Consider the following 7,324-nt stretch of genomic DNA (forward strand, 5'->3'; position numbering starts at 1 on the left):
ATATATATATATATATATATATATATATATATATATATATATCCCAAGTGACTCAAAGAATAGAGCTATGCTCCCCGGCAACGGCGCCAGAAAATAGTCTTGATAACCCACAAGTATAGGGGATCGCAACAGTTTTCGAGGGTAGAGTATTCAACCCAAATTTATTGATTCGACACAAGGGGAGGCAAAGAATATTCTCAAGTATTAGCAGCTGAGTTGTCAATTCAACCACACCTGGAAACTTAATATCTGCAACAAAGTGTTTAGTAGCAAAGTAATATGATAGTAGTGATAACGGTAGCAAAAGGTAACAGCAATAAAAGTAATGTTTTTGGTATTTTGTACTGATGATAGCAATAGCAACGGAAAAGTAAATAAGCGAAGAACAATATGTGGAAAGCTCGTAGGCAATGGATCAGTGATGGAGAATTATGCCGGATGCGGTTCATCATGTAACAGTCATAACCTAGGGTGACACAGAACTAGCTCCAGTTCATTGATATAATGTAGGCATGTATTCCAAACATAGTCATACGTGCTTATGGAAAAGAACTTGCATGACATCTTTTGTCCTACCCTCCCCTGGTAGCGGGGTCCTTACGGAAACTAAGGGATATTAAGGCCTCCTTTTAATAGAGAACCGGAACAAAGCATTAACACATAGTGAATACATGAACTCCTCAAACTACGGTCATCACCGGTAAGTATCCCGATTATTGTCACTTCGGGGTTAACAGGTCATGACGCATAATAGGTGACTATAGACATGCAAGATAGGATCAAGAACACTCATATATTGATGAAAACATAATAGGTTCAGATCTGAAATCATGGTACTCGGGCCCTAATGACAAGCATTAAGCATAGCAAAGTCATAGCAACATCAATCTCAGAACATAGTGGACACTAGGGATCAAACCCTAACAAAACTAACTCGATTACATCATAGATCCCATCCAACCCATCACCGTCCAGCAAGCCTATGATGGAATTACTCACGCACGGCGGTGAGTATCATGAAATTGGTGATGGAGGATAGTTGATGATGACGATGGCGATGGATTCCCCTCTCAGGAGCCCCGAACGGACTCCAGATCAGCTTTTTCTCCTCGAAACTCAATATATGGAGGTGGAGTTGGAGTCGGAGAGGCAACAGGGGGCCCACGAGGTAGGGGGCGCGCCCTAGGGGGCAGGCGCGCCCCCACCCTCGTGGCAATGTGGTGGGCCCCCTGGCCTTCATCTTTGGTAGGTATTTTTCTTATTTTCTAGAAAGTGTCGTCATGAAGTTTCAGGTCATTCCGAGAACGTTTGCTCCTGCACATAAATAACACCACGGTAATTCTGCTGAAAACGGCGTCAGTCCGAGTTAGTTCCATTCAAATCATGCAAGTTAGAGTCCAAAACAAGGGCAAAAGTGTTTGGAAAAGTAGATACGTTGGAGACGTATCACACTGCCATTTAGGTCATATTGGTGTAAAGTGCATGAAGAAACTCCATGCTGATGGACTTTTGGAATCACTTGATTATGAATCACTTGATGCTTGCTAACCATGCCTCATGGGCAAAATGACTAAGACTCTGTTCTCTGGAACAAAGGAATGAGCAACAGACTTATTGGAAATAATGCATACTGATGTATGCGGTTCGATGAGTGTTGATGCTCATGGTGGGTATCATTATTTTCTGACCTTCACAGATGATTTGAGCAGATATGGGTATATCTACTTGATGAAACATAAGTATGAAACATTTGAAAAGTTCAAAGAATTTCAGAGTGAAGTGGAAAATCATTGTAACAAGAAAATAAAGTCTCTACGATCTGATCGTGGAGGAGAATATTTGAGTTACGAGTTTGGTCTTCATTTGATACAATGCGGAATTGTTTCGCAACTCACACCACCTGGAAGACCACAGCGTAATGGTGTGTCCGAACGTCGTAACCGCACTTTATTAGATATGGTGTGATCTATGATGTCTCTTACTGATTTAGCGCTATCGTTTTGGGGTTATGCTTTAGAGACGGTTGCATTCACGTTAAATAGGGCACCATCGAAATCCTTTGAGGCGACACCTTATGAACTGTGGTTTGGCAAGAAACCCAAGTTGTCATTTTTTAAAGTTTGGGCCTGCGATGCTTATGTGAAAAAGCTTCAACCTGATAAGCTCGAACCCAAATCGGAGAAATGTGGCTTCATAGGATACCCAAAAGAGATTGTTTGGTACACCTTCTAGCACAGATCCGAAGGCAAGATATTTGTTGCTAAGAATGGATCCTTTCTAGAGAAGGAGTTTCTCTCGAAAGAAGTGAGTGGGAGGAAAGTAGAATTTGATGAGGTAATTGTACCTGCTCCCTTATTGGAAAGTAGTTCATCACAGAAATCAGTTCTAGTGATTCCTACACCAATTAGTGAGGAAGCTAAAGATGATGATCATGAAAATTCTGATCAAGTTACTACCGAACCTCGTAGGTCAATCAGAGTAAGATCCGCACCAGAGTGGTACGGTAATCCTGTTCTGGAAGTCATGTTACTTGACCATGACGAACCTACGAACTGTGAGGAAGCAATGATGAGCCCAGATTCCGCAAAATGGCTTCAGGCCATGAAATCTGAGATGGGATCCATGTATGAGAACAAAGTATAGACTTTGGTTGACTTGCCCATTGATCGGCAAGCCATAGAGAATAAATGGATCTTCAAGAAGAAGACTGACACTGACGGTAATGTTACTGTCTACAAAGCTCGACTTGTTGCGAAAGGTGTTCGACAAGTTCAAGGAGTTGACTACGATGAGACCTTCTCACCCGTAGCGATGCTTAAGTCCGTCTGAATCATGTTAGCCATTGCCGCATTTTATGATTAAAAATTTGGCAAATGGATGTCAAAACTGCATTCCTTAATGGATATCTTAAAGAAGAGTTGTATATGATGCAACCAGAAGGTTTTGTCGATCCAAAAGGTGCTAACAAAGTGTGTAAGATCCAGCGATCCATTTATGGACTGGTGCAAGCATCTCAGAGTTGGAATATATGCTTTGATAGTGTGATGAAAGCATATGGTTTTATACAGACTTTTGGAGAAGTCTGTATTTACAAGAAAGTGAGTGGGAGCTCTGTAGCAGTTCTGATATTATATGTGGATGACATATTGTTAATCGGAAATGATACTGAATTTCTGAATATCATAAAAGGATACTTGAATAAGAATTTTTCAATGAAAGACATCGGTGAAGCTATTTATATATTGGGCATCAAGATCTATAGAGATAGATCAAGACGCTTAATTGGACTTTCACAAAGCACATACCTTGATAAAGTTTTGAGAAGTTCAAAATGGATCAAGCAAAGAAATGGGTTCTTGCCTGTGTTACAAGGTGTGATATTGAGTCAGACTCAATGCCCGACCATTGCAGAAGATAGAGAGAAAATGAAAGTCATTCCCTATGCTTCAGCCATAGGTTCTATCATGTATGCAATGCTGTGTACCAGACCTGATGTGTGTCTTGATATTAGTTTAGCGGGGAGGTACCAAAGTAATCCAGGAGTGGATCACTGGACAGCGGTCAAGAACATCCTGAAATACCTGAAAAGGACTAAGGATATGTTTCTCGTTTATGGAGGTGACAAAGAGCTCGTCGTAAACAGTTGCATTGATGCAAGCTTTGACACTGATCTGGATGACTCTAAGTCACAAACCGGATACGTATTTTTATTGAATGGTGGAGCTTTCCAAGCAGAGCGTCGTGGCGGGATCTACGTGCGAAGCTGAGTACGTAGCTGCTTCGGAAGCAACAAATGAAGGAGTCTGGATGAAGGAGTTCATATCCGATCTAGGTGTAATGCCTAGTGCATCGGGTCCAATGAAAATCTTTTGTGACAATACTGGCGCAATTGCCTTGGCAAAGAAATCCAGATTTCACAAGAGAACCAAGCACATCAAGAGACGCTTCAATTCCATATGCGATCAAGTCAAGGAGGGAGACATAGATATTTGCAAGATACATACGGATCTGAATGTTGCAAACCCATTGACTAAGCCTCTCTCATAAGCAAAACATGATCAACACCAAGACTCCATGGGTGTTAGAATCATTACTATGTAAACTAGATTATTGACTCTAGTGCAAGTGGGAGACTGAAGGAAATATGCCCTAGAGGCAATAATAAAGTTTTTATTTATGTTTTCTTATATCATGATAAATGTTTATTATTCATGCTATAATTTTATTAACCGGAAACTTAGTACATGTGTGAATACGTAGACAAACAGAGTGTCACTAGTATGCCTCTACTTGACTAGCTCGTTAATCAAAGATGGTTAAGTTTCCTAACTATAGACATGAGTTGTCATTTGATGAACGGGATCACATCATTAGAGAATGATGTGATTGACTTGACCCATCTGTTAGCTTAGCACTATGATCGTTTAGTTTATTGTTATTGCTTTCTTCATGACTTATACATGTTCCTATGACTATGAGATTATGCAACTCCCGAATACAGGAGGAACACTTAGTGTGCTATCAAACATCACAACGTAACTGGGTGACTATAAAGATGCTCTACAGGTGTCTCCATTGGTGTTTGTTGAGTTGGCATAGATCAATATTAGGATTTGTCACTCCGTGTATCGGAGAGGTATCTCTGGGCCCTCTCGGTAATTCACATCACTGTAAGCCTTGCAAGCAATGTGACTAATGAGTTAGTTGCGGGATGATGCATTACGGAACGAGTAAAGAGACTTGCCAGTAACGAGATTGAACTAGGTATTGAGATACCGATGATCGAATCTCGGGCAAATAACATACCGATGACAAAGGGAACAACATATGTTGTTATGCGGTTTGACCGATAAAGATCTTCGTAGAATATGTGCGAGCCAATATGAGCATCCAGGTTCCGCTATTGGTTATTGACCGGAGATGAGTCTCGGTCATGTCTACATAGTTCTTGAACTCGTAGGGTCTGCACGCTTAACGTCCGATGACGATCGGTATTATGAGTTTATGTGTTTTAATGTACCGAAGGTAGTTCGGAGTCCCGGATGTGATCACGGACATGACGAGGAGTCTCTGAAATGGTCGACACATAAAGATTGATATATTGGACGATGTTATTCGAACACCGGATGAGTTCCGGGGTCACCGGATAAATATCGGAATGCCGGGGGTTATCAGAACCCCCCCCCCTAGGGGGGGCTAATGGGCCAACATGAGCCTTGTGTGAGAGAGAGGAGAGGGCCCTAGGGCTGCCCCCCTTGAGGAGTACGAATTGGACTAGGAGGGGGCGGCACCCCCCTCCCTTTCCTTCTCCCTCTCCTTCCTTCTCCCTCTCTTCCCTTGTTGGAAACCTACTAGGAATAGGATTCCTATTCCTAGTAGGAATCCTACTTGGGGGCACGCCCCATGAGGGTCGGCCGGCCTCTCCCCTTGCTCCTTTATATACGGGGGTAGGGGGCACCCTAGAACACACAAGTTGACAGTTGTCTTAGCCGTGTGCGGTGTCCCCCTCCACAGATTTCCACCTCGGTCATATCATTGTAGTGCTTAGGCGAAGCCCTGCGTCGGTAACTTCATCATCACCATCATCACGCCATCGTGCTGACGAAGCTCTCCCTCGGCCTCAACTGGATCAAGAGTACGAGGGACGTCACCGAGCTGAACGTGTGCAGATCACGGAGGTGTCGTGCGTTCGCTACTTGATCGGTTGGATTGCGAAGACGTTCGACTACATCAACCGCTTACTTAGCGCTTCCGCTTTCGGTCTACGAGAGTACGTGGACACACTCTCCCCTCTCGTTGCTATGCATCTCCTAGATAGATCTTGCGTGATCGTAGGGTTTTTTTTTTGAAATACTGCATTCCCCAATAGTATTGCAAGCAAGCATTTTCCTGAGTTGAGAACCAAGATTTATCGAACTAGTAGAAACTATCGGTCTTCGGTTAACGGTTAATACATGCACTGTGACATCCCAAGAATTTCCAATTTTGGAATGTGAATAATTAAATATGGTTAGCGCCACTGCTTGATCATTATAGTGTTGACCAGGAGTTGTTTGAACTGATTAATATTTGAAGCTCAAATTAATTTTGGAATTATTTACAACCCTAAAATCTTTTTTAGGGATTTTTATAGTGCCAAAATTTGAGCTACAAAATGTGTGTGGTTTTCTATTTAATATTTTGGGTTGGAAAATAATTACTCTAAATCTCAAATATTAATTGAAACCTTAAATTAAATATTGGAAATATTTGAACCCTAAATCACTTCAGGGAATATATATAATGTCCCAAAATAGGGTTGTAAATATGATTTAATATTTTAGGCTGGAAATATAATCCTATAGTCCTAAATGTTATTTGAACTTTTCTGGAATTTTTCAACAAAATATTGGGATTGAATTTGACTTCTAAATAAATTTCAAATTCAAAAGGTGTGTGTCTAGTCTATGTGCCCTGTCGAGAATGGCAGGGACGCTATTGGCCAACCTGTAAAGGTGCGTGTCGCAGGGCCAAACTATATCTTCGCGTTTAACACTTAACAGGCATTGCTTGTTTTGTTTTTCCTTCTTTTCTGTGTTTTTTGTCAGTTTTACTAGTTTTTCTTTATGTTTTTTCATCTTTATTTTCCTGTTTGTTTTTCCTTTTTTTCTTCACTTTATTTTATTTTTTCTTCACGTTTTAATTGATTATTATTTATTCAAATTCATGAACATTGAAGAAAAACTATGAACATTTTTTTAGAATTCATGGGAATTTTTTAGAATTGATGAATGTTTTTAAGTTAACATACGTTTTTTTTGCGGGTGAACATACATTTTAAAGTCTGAACTTTTTTAAATTTCTGAACATTGTTTGAAATCCACACACATTTTTAAATTTTGTGTTTTTTAATTCACAACATTTTTAAAATCCAATATTTTTAAAGTAGGTGATTTTTTATTTAATAAGCTTCTTTAAGTAGCTGATTTTTTCTGAGCTAGCAGTGAAGCGAGCGGAGGGGGGGGAGAGGACTAAGCTAGTGAACAAAATAAGGAGTCATGTTGAGCGAGGCAGAGCATCATAGCCGGCCCATGTGAGTGTTGTAGTATCCATAATTTTAATGTGGAGTAAAAGCTCACAAAGGGCTCACACAATCACCACCAGTAGACACTGAGACCAAAACGTGCAAGGACACGACAACCATGTACGTAACAACATCACTCTTCTCTCAGAACAAATATCATCTCCAACAGCAGACCATCACGATATATGAATGACAAAGCACCGACATAACCTAATTAAAACCCAAGCCAGCATAGATAAACCAAAATGAAACAATCATCCA

Source organism: Triticum dicoccoides, chromosome 5A (genome assembly GCF_002162155.2).
Source record: "Triticum dicoccoides isolate Atlit2015 ecotype Zavitan chromosome 5A, WEW_v2.0, whole genome shotgun sequence".
NCBI classification, from domain to species: domain Eukaryota; kingdom Viridiplantae; phylum Streptophyta; class Magnoliopsida; order Poales; family Poaceae; genus Triticum; species Triticum dicoccoides.